At 37.8% G+C, this 24,768-nt stretch overlaps 1 protein-coding gene across 1 annotated transcript in view; it reads right to left on the bottom strand.

Moving 5' to 3' along the window:
- The window catches only part of LOC121425392 (histamine H2 receptor-like), a 32,054-nt gene extending 7,716 nt beyond the window's left edge, over window positions 1-24,338 (bottom strand). The window contains exon 1 of the mRNA XM_041621432.1: window positions 24,263-24,338. The gene's annotated coding sequence lies outside the window, so the exon portion shown is untranslated. The remainder of the gene's footprint in view (window positions 1-24,262) is intronic.
- Window positions 24,339-24,768: the final 430 nt, after the last annotated feature.

Here is a 24,768-nt window from a genome sequence, read left to right as displayed (position 1 = left end):
TTTCGGGAATGAAAATGGACTTGCAATTGATCGCAAGTTTCTTGCAACGCCCTATAGGACATTTCCAATAACAAATGAATCAATTCGTAGAACATGTGCAGGAAGTACACCTAACAAATTATTATGCAACTTTAAAAGCGTCCACTCATGGGGGGAGGCATAAACTAGGAAACAACCCAGATAAAAAGAAAAATGAGTATTCTAAAAACTTGGTCCTCGGCCCTTCAAACCTACAAGCAAATGAAAAAAAGCTGGTTTCTGGTGTTAATAAAATATGATTTGGAGAAAAAATATATAGTTTTAAAAAAATAGGAAACGTTGTCTTGCACGTGCGTGGTAACTATGAATAATATCCAGGACATGTAATCATGCATGGCAGAGACTACAGACGTCTTTGAAAGAAAACAGTGACATCAGGCAACATGATAATGATGATCGGGAATATCAAAACCGTGTGGTCTAGTCAAATGAACTGTGAATTAGAGTTTTATTCACGTATTCTCGATATTTCTGACAAAGGTAAGACCATCGTTCTATCAGCAGACATTATCTTCTTGTAGAAAAAAATTGGGACAGCTGAGAAATTAATTTCTCCTTTCTCGGAAGTCAAGCCTGTCTTTAATTTGAGATTTGACTCGAACTCTATCATACATAGGAGAAATATCGTAAAGTTGTTGATCGATCAGAGCAATCGCTCGTGGCCAATTCTAAATTAACTTCGCTATTTTTTTTCTTGTTCATTCCCTTCTCTATCTTCTTTTCTCTTTCGTCGGTCCAAAACCACTCACTTTCTCATCTTTCATTCTCAGTCTCACTTTCATCTCTGATATCAGTTTCGGACATCCTCGCATTCATCTATTCACTGTAGGCCATTTGGTTGAATTAATGACCAACTATCTCTGAAGCATTTTGTTTATTTTCATTCTCTTTTGGGGCCGTTTTCCGCTTCGCTATTATTTTTAATAAAGGTTTCTTGGGTTTTCTGTGCATCTCTTAAAAATCACTCTCCACTGTTCGCGCTTGGTAAGTTCGCTGACGATGTACAATGGACTTGTTTTGTGGTGGGTTTTGACGGGGCCTATGTTCATTTCATTGATTTTTTTGCGTTGAAGTAGGGGAAAATGCCTGCCATTTACATTATTTGCGAATATATCTTGAATAGAAATCATGACTGATTGTTGTTTGTGCATGATACATTGTTATAGTAGTGGTATTATCATCATCCCCATCATCGGCGTCATTACCATCAACAGCATGATAATAACCAACGTCATATCATTATTACCACCTTAAGCACTACAACCAACATCACCATAAAGATCATCATCACTATCATCAGCATCATTTTAAAAGTCATAATAATGATGATAATAATAACAATATAGGCATTTATATAGCGCCATCTATCTACAAATATTCTATTCCGAAGCGCGTTGTTATTATTACCCCGGCTTTAGCTCGAGCTGCATTTCAGCGCTCATGCATTCAAGGAAATAATCCTGCCCGGTACCCATTCACCTCACCTGGGTCGAGTGCAGCACAATGTGGATTAATTTCTTGCTGAAGGAAATTACGCCATGGCTGGGATTCGAACCCACGACCTTCTGTTTCAAAGTCAGAAGACTTATCCACTGGGCCACAACGCTCCATAAACGCCATCAATACCAACATCATCACAAATATTACCATCATTACCAACATCTTCGTCATTACAACCTCAAACATAATTATAACCATAATCACAATCACCAACATTATCTTCCCATTATCATAATTGTCGTCATCACTACCACTATCATCAGCATCACTACCATGACCATCATCATTACCACCATAAAATCATCTTAACCACTATCATCGTCGTCATGATCATCATCACCATCTTCATCATCGTCATCATCGTCACCACCACCACCATCAAAACAATAATCATCACCTGATGAAAATCATCATCATCAGAAACGTAATAAATTGGCTTACTTCCAATCAAAACTCCCTCCCTTCTGTCGCCTCCACCGCCCCCTACCCGCACCCCCTAACACCACATCCCTCATCTTCGGTGGACTTCTTCATCACGTAATTACCCAATCACAGGCAGGTGTAAATTGGGGCTCATGGATGGACCTGTTAGCCATGCATCACCGTTTTCCATCACCAAACCAGAAATTGGCTTCATCGTTATCAATCATATAGGTATGTGGGGGATGATCAATGATGGAAGAACGTAGACCAGACAAACTGAAAAAAAATTGGAAAAAGCGAGTCTAAAAGATGAGAATATGAAGGAGCGGGTAAGAAATATGGCTGCCGACAGTGACAGTGTGCCGAAGTCACACTTACGCATCCGACTCCTAACCGGTCAATGGAATGTCAATGAAAAAAATGCCATAATTTTGATCGGCCTGGAGTTTGTTTCATCAGTGTGGCTGCATCATTACAGGCCGAAATTAAGATTTCAATTTCAGGCGCCGGTTACGAGGATGCATTTACACAGCTCCCGGTATGTCTTCGCAAGAATGTCCCGTTTTCATCATTCAAAGTTCACAAAAATCAAAGTATTTAATGAAAGATGAGAGATGGTATTCTCACATGGGAATACAGAATGTTGTCGACGCTTACGGATATTAAAAGAAACAAAATGAATGAAGATAAGTTACACCATGGCAACAACACCGATTCCAAAAAGCCAAGATGGACATCGGTCATTCTTGTATTCATAAACTCATTTGGAAAGTTGAATGCCTTTATATGACTGCCGGGTCCATTTTCACAAAGAGTTACAACTATGGCAACTGCCGTGATAACAAGGCTCAGTGGCCAATCACAGTTAAGGTTTCAATGGGAGTTACAATAGTGACAACGTGACATAGTTGTAAGTCTTTGTGAAACAGACCTCAGAAGCATTTTGCACATGTTGTCATTTTCTGAAATGGACTTAGTAAACTCTGATTTCGAATGGACATGAATAATGTATATGTATAGTATATACAGCGTAACGCAATCACTTGACCTTGAAGCATATTATAAGGGCAAAGAATTACCAAACCAAATACGAATTTCTCATGAATAGTGTAACTGAGTATGAAGAGCTTGTCAAAATCGTCAGCGACAATGCATTGCTTAATTTTACAGAATCATTCTGTGAATTCTTAAAAAGGGAATTTGTCCTACAATTTAACAGAACAGGTCTGTTTAAAAAGGGGGAAAGGGTGTTTTATGTCAGGAAATCTGTAGGATTCCATACACCCAATACAAATTTCCTGTAATTTTACACGATGCAATGTAAGATTACGCAATCTGGTAAGATTACAGATGTTCTCGAGACTCTGCGGCAAGAACTTTTTTTTTTAAGGATACATTTTCTAACCCTGTAGCACAACACTTTTTGTAGATAATTTTACTTGCATGTATACGTATGTGTGGGTGTGGGATTGTGTGTGAAGGGTGTGTTCGTGAGGGTGTTTGCGTGAGGGTGTGCATCTGGCCCACGATCATGGTGTGGGTGTTGATATGTTCGTGTGCCAGGGTGAGTCATGTTACGTTTGTAATTCCACTCGCAATTTTCTTCGCTAGATTTACATTCCACCCTCCCTTGATAATCAAAGGACAAGTCCACCCCAACGAAAACTTGATTTGAATAAAAAGAGGAAAATCCTACAAGCATAACACTAAAAATTTCATCAAAATCGGATGTAAAATAAGAAAGTTATGGCATTTTAAAGTTTCGCTTCATTTCACTAAACAGTTATATGCTTATCTTGGTCGGTATGCAAATGAGGAACTGATGACATCACTCACTCACTATTTCTTTTGTATTTTATTATATGAAATATGAAATATTTTTATTTTCTTGTCATTTTCACGTGAAATGAAGTTTCATTCCTCCCTGAACACGTGGAATTCCATTCTTTTAACATTTTGTGCTTCTGGCAAGGAGGTCCTAATCGTCAAATTTCGTAAAAATGGAAATATTGTATAATTCCAACATTAAAAAAAATGAATAGTGTGTGAGTGTCATCATCGACTCTCTCATTTGGATGAGACTGGCTCGTTCATATAACTATTTTGTTTTAAAAAAGCGAAACTTTGAAATGTCATAACTTTCTTATTTTACATCCGATTTTGATGAAATTTTCAGCATTGTGCTCGTCTGATTTTTCTCTAGTGATTCAAATCAACATTTTTCTGAGGTGGACTTGACCTTTAACAACAAAATTTCATTTTGCATATTGATTTTTCATGATGTTTTAATAGTACTTTCAGAATTTCATATGTTATCTTAAACCTCTTTCCTCTTGGCAGTTGCGTCTTGTGTTATCAATCCCAAGACGTCCCATCTTAGATGGAATAAGTACTATCAATACACTGTCAATGTAAGTTTGAACCAGGCGCGCCGGAACACTTTCAGTTTTGGGGGGGCAAAATCCCGAAGGGGGCACAATATTTTTGACAGCGTGAGATACCGAAGAGATCGAGCGGGAGAGGCTATAGGACCCCCACCCACCCCCCCCCCCCACGGTAAGGATTTTGTGTAAAAATGGAGTATAAAAGTTGCGTTTCTAAGTGCATTCAAAAATAAATTTCTTGAGAATTAAACAGTCTTGGAGTTCTTTTTGCTCCTTCTGTTTCCTCCCTCCTGACCCAGCCTGGTGTTTCTTCATGATGCAAGGTCGCAGTTCCAGCAAATTACGAGCCTTATTGCAAACGAAATTGTTTCAAACCAATGTAATATAGGCCTTTTAAAGACTTTAAGATGACAAACATGACCTTACGCAGCCGTGGGCCGCCGATCGAGAGGGCAAAATTCACAAAATTCACCCAAAGTGTGCACGAAATCCTTCAATTTTATTCTAGAAAATGCAAAAGCTCCCCCATCACAAATCCCCTCGCTCTTACGTTTCTTCGAAAATTTAGGTCTTGCAGCCCCACCCACTCCCGGGTTGTTTTTTTTATTTTTGCAAACGTCCATGAATAACAAAAGCTGGGATGAACCAGAGAACATAGCGGCCATCTCGATATGATTAGTAACAGGTAATGGGAATAAGTTTTGGAATCTAAAATACATAAGTGCTATATATGAGCTGAAATAATATCAGACAAAACGCCTTCCAATCATGCCAATGAAAAGGAATAGAGGAAAATACGGGGCTGTGAAAATATCTTAAGATTTTTTTTTATAGTAGAGCAGTACTGTAACTTATACTGCTTATTTTTTCTTTTATATTCTTTACATTTTTATTCATATCTCGGATAATATGAGTCCGGTCAAGAAGACACTTTCACAGATGATTTTATTTTTTTCATGTCTAAACATTATCTCTAAGTTGCTTTCGAGTGGGATTCACCATTTTTACAAATTATAAATTATAATCCTCTACACATGATTATTCTGAGTGTAATTTTCTGATAACATCTATATTGAGTTGAAATGACCTTGGTATTTTCTTTAGGGCACTGAATTGTTATTATTATTTGTTTGGCGTCACCTGTGCCTGAGAGGCGAAAAGCGAACTGAATCACTATGATCCACAGGTCTCTCCTCCCGATATAACTTACTGGGGGATGCAGGTGGACCTCGACACCGGGGTGTCCCCCTACTCTTATACGAATAGTGCAGTGGGTTCTTAACGTGCAAAGGTGGTGACTCTCCTCTACACGGGGCCTCCATTTAACGTCCTATCCGAGGGACGGAGTGTTTTCCATTGTAACATAGCCTGTATCTATGAAACATGGGAGAGACGTTTACACACAACGCACTGACTTCAGTCATCCGCCCAGGGTGGACTCGAACCTACGATCTTTGGTTCGACTTCGACGGGCAGACGCGTTACCGACTGAGCCAACACCGCTCTCTTGTTATCACTGTATTAACTCAATTTATATTTAGTTCAAAATGAAATAATTGAAACAAGTTTCTCGACATGTTATGATTTCTGGGCTTGACAGCTATGACATAGATTCCATATCTTGCTCGAGTAAATAGTGTTCACGCGCGTTAGCGATATCGAGTCCGGTCTGAGCGTTTCTGGGCGACCGCGCGTTGTTAGACGACACAGCCAGCATCATAGAATTATAAACCTAATCATTGGTGGACCACTATCAATTTGCCATTCGCTTTTAGTCTGAAATGTATTCATTAAAAGGTTAAACGTTATCACACTGTAATAAGATGGAAAAGGGGCTTATCAAAGCTATGTTTCACAGAGGAACTGTTCGTCAAAAGACGCGATAATGTATTTGCCCCGTCAGGGGCAAATTTTTTTCACTTTTGACAATGGAAATGACAATTTTCAGGCAGAAAAGTGCCTTCATTTACTTTTGTCCTTAAATAATTTATCATTTTTCATCTTTCAGGGGGGCACGTTGGGGGGGCAAAATCTCGTTTTGCCCCCCCAAAATTTTATTTGGGGGGGCAAGTGCCCCCCCCCTGCCCCCCCCCCCCCCCCCCGCTTCCAGCGCCCTTGGTTTGAACTTGTTGAGCTGGAAGGAATCAGAAGCCTTTCCAACTGTTCGCCTTATTCATTCGAAGACACACCTCATTTCCCCTGTGCAATGCCCCGTTGCATCTGTCACATATATAAACTTCATCAATTACTGACTACAAGTACAAGAAAAGGGGTGTGTATAAACATGTGGATGCAACGTCTGTCCTATATAATAATTTTGCTTCTATACATATATACTTTAACAAGCACACTTCAGGCATGATACATATTGTGGAAATCTGATCTCATTAATATTTGTTTAAGTGCCGCGTCAATAAGGACGGTTCGTCAACATTTCTCTTTTAGCATGAAGGGTCTACCATGTTGCATTGCATGATGTAAAAATGAGATAAAGAGAAAGAAAGGCATACAATATGGTAGTAAGAGACACAAAAAGAGAAAAAGGCAAGCACAAATGATGATAAAAAAATGATTAAGAAAGAATTAATCTTTCCATCTGCGTTTTTTTTGGGGGGAGCACCTTTAATATTAATTTTAGGGTGTCCTAAAGATCACACATTCCATCTTGGCCTTTATTTCATAAAGAGGAGAAAGAGAAAGAAAAAAAAGCGGAAAGAGGAAAAAAGAGATTAGATATGGATGAAAAGATGAGTACAAAACTATAACATCATACTCGTGCTCAGTAACATACACTTCCTTACACTTTTTGATGCAGTAAAGGCGGGAGTATTTCACAAGATATCATTAATGATGTGCTAAACCTCTCATTGTAAGTTTCTGAAATAGTGCTTATTTCATTGGCTAGTATGAAATTTCCCTTTAAGTTCAATTGTTTCTGAGTGATATGTAAACCAGGACCTGGATACACATCTACGTTAGATATGAAAACATCGTAGCATAAATGATGTCCCTTATTAAATTGTGTCTTTTAAGAGTAAGAATTTGAGTGGGTACAGTGGTGAATAGGGTATGCTAAGAATGGCATTGTGGTAGCATTCCTCTCATTTTGAATATATTTTTTAGCTTGTTCTTGAGAAAATGAAATAATTGTGTCTTGAAATTGGACATTTACTTTTCTCCCTCCCCCTCTATTTTGTATTTTTTTCTTCTCCCCCTCCAACCCTCTCTTCTTCCTCTCCATCTTCTTCTCTTTTCATTTTTTCTTCTTCTTCTTCTTCATATTATTCTCTCCTAATTCTATTCCTCCTCTTTCTTCTTCTTCTTCTCCTTCTTCTTCTTCTCCTTCTTATCCATCTTCTTCTTTGTCCTCCTCTTCTTATTCTTTTTCTTAATCTGATTTTTTTCTTCTTCTTCTTCCTTTCCTTTGTCTTCTTCCATTATATTGTCTTCTTCTTTTATTTTCTTTTAACCTCTCCCATTTTCTTCTAATCACAATTGCAACAGATATTGATTAAATCACATGATCAAATGAGAATATTCCTCTAACTATATGTACAGTATATAATACGTTATATTCACCCAACCTGGGATATTGATACCGAATATTGGGGAAAGAGAACAGTGAAAAACACGGTTGCTAGGCAACGCGTTGTGCTGTTATTACATGGTTTATTTGCACTTGACAAAACACCCGCTTTCAAAATAGCATACTCTTTTGTTAGGTTGGAAATTATATAAGGAACTAAGTTTAGATATTTTAACCAGGCATATCATTTCAACAATGTATGTATATAATATCGCCAATGAATAGATTCATTACTTTTTTCTTCACTTCCAGACATTTACACAATACATCGCAGAAAGCTGACAATTCTTAGCTCTTTCCCGGGGTTTTCCTGCAAACTGTTGTTCACCCATTTGGAAACAATAATACCATCAAATATTTCAATTCCAGTAAGACGTGTTACACCTGTCAATGGAATAAAATACTAGTATTTCTCATTTACGATATAGAAAATATTACGCACCAATGGAATTTGAAACAAATCTCGAGGTAGAATATCAAATGTCATCTGATACATTTAGTTTGCTATGTTTAAGTCAATGTTTGTTAAACATGCGTGGTGGAAGAAAATGACTGTGTAAGAAACTTGCTAATGCCATCGTTCTTAACATATGCACGAACAATGAAAGGTCTAACTGAAAATCAGTAATAATCCATCCGAGGCTAATGTAACTTAATGGAAAGTGTATGAGAAAAGATTTAAGAAAACATCACAGCAGATGGGCTGAATGGCTAAAGACTAAAACAAATCGCTTTATCAACAAAGCGGAAAAATTATTGAATTTTTCGAGGTCAGTGGCTCCCATCAGTTCGTTTAACTTTTCTAATTCTGTAACGGTCAATTTAATAATCGGGTCAAGATTAAGACGGGAGTACAAATCATTGAAAATGCAGGTGGTTTTTATCTAAGAGGCCTGATAGTTCTAATAAAATCATCGATTACTTTCATTTTTTTTTCATTCGTAATTTCTGTATGAAGGTATACTGCGCTACCGATAATGGTTGCAACACAAAGTGAAATATATCTGTAAATGAATACAGGTGCCATCGTTTCGTCGAATCTTTCTCCGAAAGTATTGATAACATACCAAATAACTGTGTAGCGTCTATGACAAGGATTGTACAGGTAAAAATGGGAAAACAGAGGGTAAAATTATACTCACTTTTTCCAGTATAGTGAGATTCTGAATGGGGCTATATAAATCTTACATTGTAATTTCCTAAATGTGAATTATATTTATAGTTCATAAATTCCGATTCCATTATTCCCTCATTATATTTAATGAAAATGGATTTGGGAATTTCATTCTTTAGTTCTCCATCCATGCAGACCTTCCATCACTGAGCCGACTCCCTCTCTTTTTATCTTCTTTTTCTCTTCCTATCTCTCACCCCCATGTCCCCGTTTTTCCCTCTTTCTGTTGCTCTATCATCAACCCCTCCCCATCCCCCCCCCCCTCTTCGCGACTCTAAATAATTTTTCCTAAACTGTTTTTCTCCCTCTTTCCTTTATGCACCTTCCCTCTCTCAAAATCTCTTCCTATCTCTTTCTTCTCTTCTTCTGCCCCTCCCTCCTCCCCATCTCCCTCCCTTTCTCTTCTATTTCAATTCTTTCTCCCTCTAACTCCGCCACCCTCTCAATGTACCTCTTCACCATCAGTCTCTTCTCCTCTCTTCTTTGTTTCTCTCTCTCTTTCTGTCTCCCTCTCTATTTCTCTTTCTCACTTCTCTGCCTATTTGACCTCGTGGATGCGATTACACCTGAGCAAACTCGAGTCTTGTAGCAGTATCCATTTGGTTTCCTCTTCCATACCTTGCCTATTATTTGCATTCCAACTCTTCGCTGGATAACGATGCACTATTCTCTACCAAGAACATGCATGGGCTTCAACTACAATAAGGAGTTACTAAAACAGAATCCCTTTACTACCATCCACTCTTTCTTCCTCTAGCATCCTCACCCCCCCCCCCCCTCTCTCTCCCTCTCTATCATCCTCTTTCTCTCCTCTCTATCTATCAATCTTTCTCTAATCCATCCATCCATTCTTCAATCAAATATCTTACTCTCCTTTCTCAATCGCCCTTATTCTCTCCTCCCATCCTTCCTCCTTTCCGTTTTCTTCCTCCCTTCAAAATGATCATGAACACAAAAAACATCCTATTCCACAATAAATGCCCAACACCCCACCCTCTTACTACTTCTATCATGGATGTCCACCCTGTAATTAAGGCATCGAGGAAATAGAAATGAATGTGAAATAATGTTATTTCAAAATTGTTACTTTTAATTTTTCATGATCAAATATATGTTTCTTTATAAGTGTGAGCACAACCCGAGACATTCCTGCAAATGGTAAATTTTCCATTTTTCCTGAGACAACGTTATTAATGCTTCATCAAGTATGGATGAGCTGCTCGCTTATGACGTACACAAAACGAATTCAAATTCAATTCTATTTCCCAACAGAAATTAATTTAGTCAGAATCTCCATACATTTGCTATTATTCGATGCATTTTCACCAAACCTTGATCGATATGTAACTACTATCTAAAAAAAAATCCGCATTTAAAATCGCTATCTTTAAGACACGCTGCAGTAATACAAACTTAATCTGGTTCTAACCGTAGGAATAGATTTCGCCTTTAATATCATCCATTTGGGTTTCTATATCTATATCTGCATGGGAGGTATATAAAGATATTCAAGTTATTCCTACACGACCTCAGAATGCCTTGAATTAGGGTTTGGTATGCTTAGGGTATTTCCAGCACCGATGGAGACTGCAGTCACACCAACGAAGCTGGCTCCAAACCGACCGATGGTATGTCATTGGATATAATGTAACATATTTGATTGGTATGAATCGGTTTTGTTGATGTAACCGCAGCATAATCTCTCTCTTAGATGTGACTGAGTCCATGTTGAATATGCCATACGTCAGTGTACGTGTTACCCGATCCGTAGCATATAGGCGATTAGAAGAGCTTGGATGTTCTTGCCATTTCTGTCCGGTCTTAGTTTAGGGGTGGGGTGCCGGGGGACATCCGTATGAATGCCGTGCGAAGATTACGCGGATATTATATTCCAATTTAAAGGTCAAGTCCACCCGATATAAAAATTGAATTTGAATCAATAAAGAAATATCAAACAAGAATAATGCTGAAAATTTCATCAAAATCGGATGTAAAATAGGAAAGTTATGACATTTTAAAGTTTCGCTTATTTTTCACAAAAACAGTTTTATGCACAACTCAGTGACATGAAAGAGTTGATGTCACTCACTCACTGTTTCTTTTGGTTTTTATTGTTTGAAGTATAAAATATTTCAATTTTCACAGAATTGACAATAATGTCCCTCTTGGTTGAACCGAAAAATGTTCAGACAATGGTAATTCCATATGTTCAGGGAGAATTAAAACCTTGTTTCTCATGACAATTAAGAGAATATTGAAATATTTAATATAAAAAAATACAATATAATAAAATACAAAAGAAATGATGAGTGGGTAATGTTCATCAGTCCCCTCATTTGCATACCGACCACGATGTGCATATAACTGTTTGGTGACTTTAAGTGAAATTTTAAAATGTCATATAACTTTCTTATTTTATTTCTGATTTTGATGAAATTTTGAGTGTTATGTTTAATTTTTTGTTTGGGTGGACTTGTCTTTTAATGCAGGAGCTGGCTGTCCCGAGATTACACGATATTCGCGCAGAGGCTGCCTGGCGATGGTGCAACGGCTTCTCAATCTCTTATTTAATTTGTCGTAGATATGTCTACCTGAAATCGTACGATCGTTCAACGGCGTTGCATGATTATGAATGCCTATAGGTTTATTTTCCTGGTGTTCTTATTGCAATCGGGGGAGCAAGAATACATTTTTTTTCGAAAACGTAGGTAAGTGAGAGAGCAAAGCGAATGAATCTATCAAAAAACATTTTTGCTCTTGTTTGTTATATATATTTTTTAGAGTTGAGTAGATGTCATGCATAAATAACGTGAATTTTCGTGAAAAACTTTGTGTGTACTCTCCCCGTTTTCACTATCCATAATATTCCATTGGAATTATAAAACCGACGTCAACCTTGGGCCGTATCCCCCATCAATAATGGCACTGCTCTCTGATTATCATCTTTTCCGCTACAGTTCGGCTGCAATTTCAAAATAGCAGATAAGATGAGATTAAGATTTCAGTAAGGGAATCGCAGACATTGTGACTTACTTATGCAATCAATCGACAAATTAATTTGTAATAAATCGTGATGATCTGTGATACCAGGAAATCATTACCCGCAAGGAACCGTGGCAGAAAAACGGATTAAACGCAACTCAAAACCGTTTGGAAGTCCACAGTGTGAGTTTCTGATTGGATGAAATGGATGTTATCATGTTTCATATTTCAAGTCATTTTTGATTCAACTCATATTGCAACGGAAAGAACACAACACAATGTGTTAACACAAAGAAATGGTTCGAAGCTATAAAGTATCTTCTTCACGACCTCTCAATCTCTCCCCCAGGTAAACTGTTTGCCTCTCTTGCTCCCATTTTCGAAATAATCCCTTCTTCAAGGTTTGGCTTTAGGGCATCCTCAAGTATTTTGAAGTCGATTTCCGACTTGGCCTTGGCATTTTGAGTTCCCTCACGTAAATCACTTACACGATACCATATCGCATACGCGTGAAGCAGAAACATGAATAATTCATGAGCTGTCACGTTTGTTGTTGTTGTTATTGTTGTAGCTGTCGTTGTTGTCTCTTGTTCGGGCATTATTGTATCAGTAATCTGTTGCTCATGTCAATTTTAAGGTCATTTGTTGACGGATGTTGGGATATGATAAGGCGAAATTTGAAACAGAAATTATATCAAATGTAAGCAAAAATTAGTTTGGGAAAGCAGTAATTGTTATGAAAAGATAAATTTCGATATAATTCCCGAGGATGGATATACTTACATACAATGACAAATCCTATGGGAAAAACGATATTCCATCTAAAGAAAAATCACAAAAGAAAATCTCACGCAACTTGATATTGGAACATCTGAGTCAGAGTATTCGCACTTTTGTAATAAAACTCATAGAGAATTGTATTTAATCAAGTCGGTACAAACCAAAAAGGGATCTATGCTAATTGAAAAACGATACCGGAGTCTAGACTGAAATTAGGGAAATGGGCCAAACAGATATGCATTTCCATTGTAACTACATGTTTTGAATACGTATTTGATTCTTAGCTTCGGGAAGATACAAAATCCTCCTAGTGATTGATAAACCATGTGCGTGTCCAATTATGTAATGTAATGTATGTAAAGACTATGGACAACCGTAAACTGATGAAGGAAGAAGAGTGCAGGGCTCAAAATAATCATGATAGTTATGGCTACTTTGGGTTCTTGGCGCCATCATGATAAAAAGGAGTTTTAGTTGCTTCGAATCACTTTTCAGTTATTGAAAATCAGCAGACTGGGCGGGCATTGGAACGTGCAACAGTACAGTAGTCCAAGCTCCATGCAATCTATGATCTGATGCAGAGATTCGAGGTTCGAGCCCTAGTCACGTCTTTCGGATGGTGACGTTAAAATTCAGTCTTAAACGCTAGTGATGATTTTTGTGCAGATCTGCAAAGCTCAGTAACACACACACACACACAACATCATAATACCTCAACTGGTAGTTATACAGGGGTTCGAGATTCGAACCACGTCTTTGGATGGTGACGTTATACGAGTCGATCCCGACGTTTGATCGTCTGTAAAACCCAGTAATAAACGGACACACACACCCACACACTCGCCCCCCCCCCCTACACACACACGCACACACACACACACACACACACACACAGCAACGCCATAATTCTTCAACACAAACACAATATAATCCCTTTCAACTAGGATAAGCCATTTCAATCTCCTTCTAGTTTTGTTTTTCATAATATCATATTCATATACCTGTTCACAATATTATTGATTCAATTATTATGCTTTTATTGTTTGAATGTATTTATTTTGTATCAATCAATCAAATACACTTTGTCTATCTAAACAAGAAAGAATGTGCTGATGAGTCCTTTGACAGAACGATATTAACCTTGACATTGATGTGTTATCATGGTTATGGAGGACTCAATATGACGTCATTGGCTTAAAGTAATCGGATTTGAAACGATCACACTCTAAAGTCATGTCCATCAATAAAAATAGTTTCCTCAAAGAACTTTAAAATCTCTACCCCTAAAAAAACAGCCATGTTCCTCAGACGGCTGTATTCATTGCCGTCACTTCTATGGGTATGTTTTAGGCATGTAATGTTTGCCCGTTGAAAAACAATACCGAAGCCTTTCTAACTGACCCTTTTTCAATTTTCTTTTAGTTTTAGTTATTTTTTTAACCATTCCCCATTTGTTTTACTATTCGCCATGTTACATGTTTCTTAGGAAAGAATCTTCGGAGGTTTAAATGGATTGCGTCTCTTCTGTAATGCCTTTTAGTACATGTCAAATAGAGTAGCCCTCAATGTCCATGAGATCCTTGACACGATGTTTGAAATACAGTCGTCCATTAGGAATCTCTGGATTGACAGAACCATGTTTTCAAGTGTGAATTTGTTCAACACTAAGAAAAAGTCTGAACGTTTTAGGCTACGGTTTAAACTGACTATAATGACATCCCTTCATGAAGTCTTTATTTTGCGGAAGATTACACTCTTAAAATGTTGGGCAACATACTGTCCACTTAACAACTGGTGAAAAAATTTATCCAACTCTGGGTAGTTTTCAACCAATACTGTGTAGTTTTCACCCAAAACATTATTGGCTTAAAACTACTGGATTAAGGTTTTTACCAATTGTTGCGTGGGCAGTATGATGCCCAACATTTTTCTGAGTGTATATATATCTGTTGCGCTTTCATTCGTTTGTCCTGTCTGGAAATATCAGTTAACATGTTTATCGCATGATCAACGGCCATCCGGAAGTTCGTCCTAACGAATCCTTTCTTCGTGTTTCCTCTATTATTCCCCATTCAACAAGTTTTTTATTGATCGCGTCTTTCAAAGACAATTTTGAGATCTAAACAGCACGGACGTGAAAGAATGTCCTTGACTTTGTTAACATATTTTAAAGATGCATTTGCCCATTAGACGTTACGATGTCAGACCTTCAGAATGGTTTTTAGACTTTGATTTTGTTTCAGGTGAGAATAGTTGAAAGTGGAGTATCATTAAGACCAATACCAAAGCAGGACAAACACAAAACAAAACTCAAACGCGGGTAGATATACTTCGTTCTCTTGACCCTCAAAATCAGGATTGTTCAAGTGTACATAAAATTATATCAATCAATACAACGTCAATATTATTCCTAAATACTTTCTTCTTCTTTCGATTCACTTCTTCAAAGACTACATTATTCTCCGTTTATAAATTCTTGGTCTGGAGGTAGAACATGGACCATGATATCCGTGGAGATCGAAAAACCATGTGTAAGTTGTAATTCGTCTTTGATCTTCATGAATTACTTTGCAACGGAAAGTGTTACTATGGTTTTATATGGTTGAAGGAGTGGGCCTCTCTAATCTTTCACATTTCTCATGTCATTATGCGTTGCTGTTTATTACACGGTTGGAGACTAAGCTAATCAGGACGCGAACAGTCCTAACATCATAATCTGAGAATGCTACTGCACTTCTTGTCGCTGTTTCCATGATTTTATTATTTGAACAGGGTTAGATCTGTGAAAATGCATGAGTGTCGTCATCAAGTTGATCTTTTGAGAGACCCCCGATAAATATTGTAACTTTCATTTCGAATTTTCAGTTGATATATGGAGCTGGTCTCCCTTTTATAATATTCTACACATGGAAAGTGTAGAATTTAAATTTAAATTTAGATGTGTTAAGTTTAAATCACACCAAGACTCGGTTCTGGTCTTCATTTAGTTTACACCTACGGTGGGTTTTTTTTCTAAGATAAAAAAACGAACATTAATCTGAACATTCGAGAAGTAGACGAACATGACGAAGGAGAAGCCACTTTCGTCCTCGACATTTATCGATGTTCATGCTGCTAATCTACATCAACACTATCAAAATACACTGCAGGATAGTTATGAGAGAAATTTACACCCCTCTTTATGTATTTCCATCAGACAAATGTAACAACTTTACCCATCAGCAGGATGCCAATTATACCAGCAAAACATAGACATACATGCGGACTACACCATAATAGCAGTGGGGGAGAACAGAGGACTGGTATAAAGAGAACATAAATGATGCCCCCTTTTCTAAATCTAGCAATGATAACTAACGCGGGATCTACAGAAATAAGACAAGGTGAAAAAATGGTATACGTAGCTAGTTCACGCTTTCTGAAACATCTCACTTAACGAAGGATAAATGTTGCTAGCCTAGGGTGTATACTTTACTGCAGTATGTAGTGCAAGATTGATCTGACGAACATACGTTGTTTGGGTCTCATTCTCTGCAGTTGAATCGCCCCTAGGAATGAAGATGAAACCCCGCGCTCTGGATCGCTTATGCGCCGAAGGAGCCGGGATGAGAAAATACACCCTGCGGAGGTATGCTGCGAAACGAAATCATTATTGGGATGTTTTCAGAAGTAACAGAAGGGTTGGTTGAGTTGAGGGAGCCCAGGCGTGCAGAATATGCTGCAAATCTTCGGATAAATATCCTCCGACAAAAAACTACTCCATCCATTCAACAGCTGCGGAATGTGCTATCAAAACAAAAGGTTATTGCATTGCAATAATAGTAACAATGTTGTATAAATTATGGATCTTTAAACGCGAAACTATCCCTTTAGCACTTAGGAGCTGAATAAACCAATTTGTTCTAGTGATAGTCTTCATTTATTTGAATATATCTAATTTAATTTTATCCACTTAATCTATTTCCACTTTATATATTGCGATTTTTTTAACATCCCATGGCCATTTCAATATTATCGAAATAAAAATTAATGTTTCCATCCGTAAAGGCCTATTGCAGTTTATTTGAATGGGAATTTCAATTTTATAAAGCTTTGCATAGAATCAGTTTATCATTTTATTCTGTAAAATAATAAATAACTTGTGTAAATCATCAATCACCTGGTATAGAATGTAAAGTTAGGGATGTTCTTCAGATTTTTAAGAAGATAGGCATTTTTCTATGTTTATAAACAATTAATAGCAATATTCAACGTGAAATCAATAAGTATAAAAAAATATAATATTGATTATGTCATTGTTAGCATATACCTCATTAGTTACAAAAGAAACTTGTTCATATAAAGCGCTTTTTTGTGTGTGAGGAATCAATTTCAATACCGACGTAATGTTGAAAGTATATCCTTATAAGATAGCACAAATTAACTTTAAATGAATAAGAAAATATAGACTGTTTCAATCTCAGTTTCCTTCTTATCTCGGTAAATGTGAATAGAGTTCGGTCGGTTATTCCCCTTTGAGTGCAAGACTTAGCAATGTTTACCTTGCGAGAAATGAAATTCGAAAAGCAGATATTCCGGAAATGCACATCAAATCAATTTCATTTCCCTCGAACGCCCTTACAGACCAAAAGAAAACCTGTTGAATAAACCCTCTGAAAGCTTTTCATTCATTTTCTATTATTTCCTGTCAAACACAATTCCGCACAAGTTTAATCCACATGTGAAAAGAGATCGTTGCAAAATGCTTTAAAAATATTCAATGACTACGTGGAGGCTCGATTGTTGGAATTTCAAAAGTTTTGAACCTTGTAAAATAAAGACATTTATGACTATAATTCAAGGTATGTAAGATAAATTAATCAATTGATAATCAACATGTGAAAATGAATCATTTTTGCTGGGCATAAATCAATTCCAAGGAAAACTCAATGCGCCTAACATTTCATATGAAATCATGACAACAATAAAGCAGAAAAATACAATACCACATGAATGAAGACTACAAATAAGACTCATAAGGAGAGGAGGTTAACTATGATATCAAGAAGCAATATAAGCCATCATAGCCATTGGGTAGGTGTTCAAGTTTCTTTGGAATTGCTGAAGAGAGGGTGAGATTTGAAGAATGTGGGAGAGAGAGTTCCAGAGACGCGGTGCAGCAGCAAAAAAATACTTTAAATGGATAAGCTGGTTTCCGCTGTATCTTAAATTACTAAGAGGGAATCTAACTTCCAAAAATACATTTGAACTATATTGGTTCCGGGGGTAGACTGACCCCTGTGGGACTCCACAATGGGGGCGCACTTCTTTTAGACACAGAGGTGTGTTTTACCATTCACCATATTGGTAACTACGTGTGCACTTTTAATCACAGTTGCATACGCGATTACTTTAACACACAAACGGTCAACAAATCAGAATCGTTATCAAAGTTTGGCAATTAATCGTGTACCTTTGTGTTACAGAACCCTTATAGCTTTGGCCCAAATCATGCTGATATCAGAAGAAAAATTTCAAAATTTTGTAAAGAAATATTGATAACTTGTACTTCTGGCTGGGCAGATAGGTTGGTTCAAATGTTCGCATGCAGCCAGGTACCTGCTTGGGGACGATATTTTTTTCACAGGGGGAGCTGGTTTGATTTGACAAGCACAATAAAAGGGGGTTCGCTACAAAATGAAGGTGATTTCGGTCCAGGAGAAATTAGACAAGGGAAAAATCCAGGGGGTGCTGCCTATAAGGTAAATAATACACGCAGCACCCTCAGGTAAATCTTTGGAGTGCTTCAGCACCCCCAAGTACCCTGTTTTTGGCCAAGCATTCAGCTCTAATGAGCTAAAAACAGTTGACTATCAAAATATGCAAATGAAATACGTCTTTCCGTTCGAATGTCTAACCCAAGCATCCTTTATTCATATAAGACCTATATACTTATAAAAAGAAAATCATGAAAATGCACTGGCACCACTAACCGTCCCCGAAAGGAAATTAAGAGATCGTTTTTCATCATGCGCTCTAATCCTTCCTTTTTTGTCTCCGATTTTCATCTTTCTTAATCACGAAACACTTTGCAGATGGTTCATCGCCGATTGATAGATTCGAATCGAGGATATAGCCTGTGGCGAAACTTGCAAACTATTCATTACTTAAGATATTTTGGTCTCTATATCTAGATTATTTGACGGTACGTAAGCGACATTGAAAAGTGAAAGAAATATTCATTCATTAAACTGACGCCGTGGGCCCCTGTTGCTTGAGCAGCTATTACATCAAAATTGCTCAAAATTGGCCTTCATAATTTTCTCCCTCTTTGCTATACTCCATTTCTTCTTTTTTTTTTTTCTCTGTCTTTTTTCTTTCTCCTCCTATCTCTCTCTCACACACTCATCCACCCTGGTTTCAGTTTTACCCCCAACCCCTCCGCCCCCCCTACTAGCACATAATACAGTGTATTTCCCTTAAAATTTATATACATAAATGCTCATGTATAATGTATAAAGGGGCCGCTGCCCTTTCGTGCGATCAACAGACATAGGCCACTTCCCCACACAACCTTTTGGGACTTGAAACGTCATTTATGTACAATGATTACCGCTTACATGATATGGAAAAATTTATATTTTCTGATCCCTCTAAACAGCAATGTAGCCTATTATAAATCCCACTTTTCGAATGTCATTTTAGAAATCCGACTTTGGTAATAGTGCATTAACCTTTTAAATGGGAATCACAAACCAGTGTTTGCAAATTTTATTCGAACGTGATGAATATACCCACATTTACGTCATGTGATTTATCGACGATATATATTGTTTACCAGAGTTTTTAGGGGTAAATGGAGATGAAATGAATCTCTATGTTTCGGGGTTTTTTTTACAATAATGTAAGTCAAGTATAATGATACACTGTTTAAAAAAAAAACTGATTTTATAGGAGAAAAAAAAATTGAAGAAAGCAATAACAGAATCATTCTGTGAATTCATAAAACATTAATTTGTTCTGCAATATATAATAACATAACAGGTCAGTTTAAAAGGGGCAAAAGGGTGTGTTATTAAAAGAAATTTGTAAGGTTTCATACACCAAATACCAATATCCTGTAATTTTACATGATATAATGTAAGATTATGCAATCTGGTATAAGATTAGAGGTGTTCTCGAGACTCTACTGCAGGAACTTCTTTTATTCTAACAGTGTAATTCCTCTTCGCAAAGCATATTCTCATCTCAAGAAATCATCACGTCGCCCCCCCCCCCCGAAAAAAAAATGAATAAATAAAGAAAAATAAACGATTTTTCTGAAGAATGAACTGTTTCTGGTATTTAGAGTATAACTCTAAAAGATCCTGCTCCGCTTAAAGGAAATTATATTCTTCTCCTCTCCAATATTAATAATCTTTGATCCCAATAGTGCTTGTGTCAAGTTATTCGTATTCATTCAACTTATTCACGGTAAATATAACTTGACTTCATATGGGGGGGGGGGTTAAGTAGTCCGAATGAGATGTCGAATCCCACAGAAAGTTATTTGGAAACAAAATTAGCAATATCAGTTAGATCGAAAGGCTTGCTTTCGTGCAAGCGTGTTATATCCATGATAAGAATCTCTCCCTACCTCCCTCATTTGATAGTGTTTGCAAACGCATCAACTGCCATAAAACATTGTAAGGGCTAGCCGAAGACATAATTTTTACGGATACGCCTAAGAAGGAAGCGGGCTCGCATCTACAGATCAGCGGCCTGCTCACCATTGTGTACCTTGAGAGTTTCCTCATCGGGGAGCTTATTTATTCAAGAATGCTGCTTTTATCAAGATAAATGCAATCCGCGCAGGAATTGTTAGACGTTGTTATGGAGCCATGTTCTTAGCGAGCTGCGAAACTTCATCAATAATCATTCCGAGAGGCGAATTTCATGTGCAAACTCGACGCCCGCAAATAGTCCCTGATGCAAGCTCAGTCAACACAAGACATCGCTCTAGCTCTGAGAGAGCTCGAGAGGGATGTGATGGCAACCTGATTGCACCCGGTGATTACAAACAGTGCAATGATAGGTTTGAAAGTGATTAAAGACAAAAAGGATACTGAAATTGGTAGAAAAGTGAAATTGAAAAGGACATGGGAAAGAAATAAAGAGACGGGGATAGAACAAGGGAGAGGGAGAAACTCTTTTGGAAGAAGACAGAATAACATAATATGTGTATTTGTTGTTCTCTTCATCCATTTCTTTCACAAAATATTTAAATAAAAGAGTTGCCAAAGCTGTTAAATACATGTATAATTTCACACACATATATATTTATATATACATGTATATATAGAGAGAGAGATAGAGTTGGGGGAGAAAGAAAGAAAGAAAGAAAGAAAGAAAGGGAAGACTTTTTTTTCATTTATAAAAAGAAAGATTTAATTGAAATGATTTCTTACTCCCCCCCCCCTTCCCTCCACTCCGTCCTTTCTCCTTCTCTCTCTCTCTCACACACACACCTTTACATCAAAAAAATATCCAATCTTGTTTTTCCCATCTCCTCTATCACTTTGTTTTCCATCTCGTATATCTCGTCCATTTCTTTATCATATCCTCACATTCTCTCTCTCTCTCTCTCTCTCTTCACGTCGTACTCATCCTCCTCCTCCGCTAAAGTGTACCCAACTCCTATTTATTTTCGTCCTCAAAAATAAAGGAGCTTAGATTTCTGTGCTAGAAACATTATTATCGGAGATCCTTTTTGTCCTCAATCTCAATCTCTCTCTCTCTCTCCACCATTCACTCACTATTTCATAAACGAAATCTCCTTTTATTCCATTCATTCAAAATAAGAAATTCCAAGGCCAAGGACGAAAATCTGTTTTATCAATTTCACTTCGCGGTCGTCGCTCGAAAATAGCAATCTATTCCGCTTCAAAAAAAGTGTGACTGCCTTTTATGAGGAAGTCGCCGAAACGCAAGAAAACGAAATTACCAGTCTCTCTGCCATTGCATTCTCTTGAATGAATGGCGACTTAATGGGTATGAATGTGAAGCACGAAGGTCGGGATATTTCACTTTTAGAAATGCACTTTGGAATAATTCGCAAGGGGATGGAAGGATACATGGGGATGAATATAAAGCGATAGAAGATTTCGGTGACAAGTGCCATTTCGGTAGAACATCAATTCATTAGAGCGAGAGTGAATATTCCCAGGGTCCTACATAATGTCTCCGACTTTGGATTATAGAGGTTCAAACGCACTGCTTTGCGGCGAGGGGTAATGATACTACTACTTGCTACTCAATAATTTGAATCAAACTTCCTAATCAATGATTGTAATTCTATTCTAGGTAATAATAATAATAATAATAATTCCATATCAATGTACTTGCGACCACTAGCGGATCCAGGGTGGGGGCACACATTTTCGTTTTGCTTATAAAATTTTTCCTCCGAAAATTGTGCCCCCCCCCCTTTGGAAAATCCTGGTTTCGCCCCTGCTTGCAAACACTGTAATGCAAACCAAGGTGTGTTCCCTGATGAACCTTCGAAATCAATCCAGCAGAAAGTTACGTTTCAGGCGCAAATATAGTAATCTAGTATAACTTTTTTTCTTTTTTCCTGGAGTTCTAGGCATACTCATTGTTTTCCATGGACGCCGATATGGTGAGAACAGTGATCTCATCTCAAGTATCTCAATATCCATTTTATTAAGGTTATCAGGAATTATGTTTCCTCCTTGTTGTCTTTCTATTTATTCATGCTCGTCCTCTGCTAAATGATCTGAAGAACATTTCATGCCATTGTGTCTCAATTGGATCCCATTGCAAGCCAATTCCTCTTCAGAATCAGAAATAAGGGATTCATTGAGGCCTCATTTTCGTTTTTCTTTTACTTTCACTCGGTGAAGCTTCGAGAACATTCGCACGATTACGTCTTCAACGTTAACAAGTTTTCAAAAGCCATTAGTGTCACCTTTTCCTCTCCGGTAGGTAACGATACTTGAGATGTCTAGGTGTCTACCGGCTCACTTTAATACCTGACAGCAAGAAGGTCGTGGGAACTCCATACACCTACGACAATGACTGTAGTGTCCTTTTTGCAGGAAGCTCCGGGGAGTCTTGTTCCGTTGAGTAGTCACAATGGTCAACGAAGCAAGGGGTGACCGACAAATATCGAGTTTCATTCCCTACTCTTTGAACGGTATAATACAAGTTTTATTCTACAGTCACACCCAATGAAGCCGACTGCAGACCGATCAAAGCTATTACGTGTTTCAAAATGGTATGTCATCGATCAGTTTGGAGTCGGTATAGTTGGTGTAACCGAGGGCAGAATGCAAGTGAAACCAAATAACGTGTGGATGAGGAGGAATGACATGACCAAAAGCAATGTAGGACACCGGAAGTTGTCAAAATGCATGTGCAGTGGACATACGAATCCTGTGTGCGAGCGTGTGTGTATGATAGAAATCGAGGGGGAGGGTGTGTGCGAGGGTGACTTTGTGTGCGTGTGGGGGTGCGCCTTTGAAGAATGGTACATACAGATAGGCATACAGGTAGAAATAGCGTGATCATGTGACATTGTAAAACTAAATCAGTGTAATTACTGATCATGTCATATCCAACTTTTGAGAAAAAAATATTTCATTTTAATTCTTCATGACTGCGTGTGTCGGCATAACAGCATTACACGTTTGTGAACACGTGGCGGCGGAAGCCCAAAATTTTAGGAGGGGACAACCCATAAAAATTTGACAAGCAAAAAAAAAAGGGTTTCAACCCAAAAATTTTAGGGGGGACGTAGGAAACTAAATTGACAAGCAAAAAAAAAAAAAAAAAAAGGGTTTCAACCCAAAAATTTTAGGGGGGACGTAGGAAACTAAATTGACAAGCAAAAAAAAAATAAAAAAATAAAAAAAAGGGTTTCAACCCAAAAATTTTAGGGGGGGACGTAGGAAACTAAATTGACAAGCAAAAAAAAAAGGTCATCAACAACAAATTTAGGGGGTGACCGTCCCCCCTCCTCAAATTTAGGAGGGGACACGTCCCCCCTGTCCCCCCCCCCCCCCGCTTCCGCCGCCTATGAATGTGTGTTTGTATGCCAATGTGGACACTGATTGGTTTAATAGAAACAAATTTTGCATCTTTTCTATCCTTATTGCATAAGTTACCCAATATCGGTCTTTCTTCTGTTCATTATCTATACACTCTCCTACAAACCCCACACTTGCTCAATCATCCTTTCTCCGTTCACCAACTTCCGTTCTCTCTTTCCTTTTTTTTAAAGATAAATCCTCCTTTCCTCCATATCAGAGTAGTTTGTATTATCCCCAGGCGATCATGCTAACGTTACAAAAGCACGATGCCCTAAAGACTATGTGCTCATTGCATAAGCCCTAAAATGGATAGAGTATTACTTACTTTTCTTACGGTGCACTAAACATGTAAGATTGGTGATCACTTTGAAAGCATCCGAGTCACGTGACAAGCCTCTGGAACCTGTTGTCATGGAAACAAAGAAAAGTCAAACATGAGAGTGTTGTCTTTAAAGGATTGTTCAATCTGGGTCGATCAAATAGTATCTTACACTTCACGACTTTTAAGTGTGCCTTTATGCAGTCATTACCTGCAGCGAAAACCTTTGTTTTCCACTCCTTCCCTGCAAAAGTTACATTTGGTCAGTGGTCATCGTATCGCATCATAATAGCTGTAAGACCGCCTCATTTTACGAAACGACGATCATACGATTTTCGTACGAATTGACATCATCGCCAGGCCAGTGATTCTGTCAAGTGCATCCATTTTTTTCCCCAAAAAATACAAAAATTATAGCCCTCAAACGCATCACAGGTGCATCGTTCAATGTACGGGTATCCTAAGATCGGTACAGGGGCATCAGAGGACAAACGTACGATCCCTTTACGTTA

The sequence above is a fragment of the Lytechinus variegatus genome, chromosome 12, assembly GCF_018143015.1.
Source record: "Lytechinus variegatus isolate NC3 chromosome 12, Lvar_3.0, whole genome shotgun sequence".
Lineage (NCBI taxonomy): Eukaryota > Metazoa > Echinodermata > Echinoidea > Temnopleuroida > Toxopneustidae > Lytechinus > Lytechinus variegatus.
This window is presented reverse-complemented; position numbering and strand designations above follow the sequence as displayed.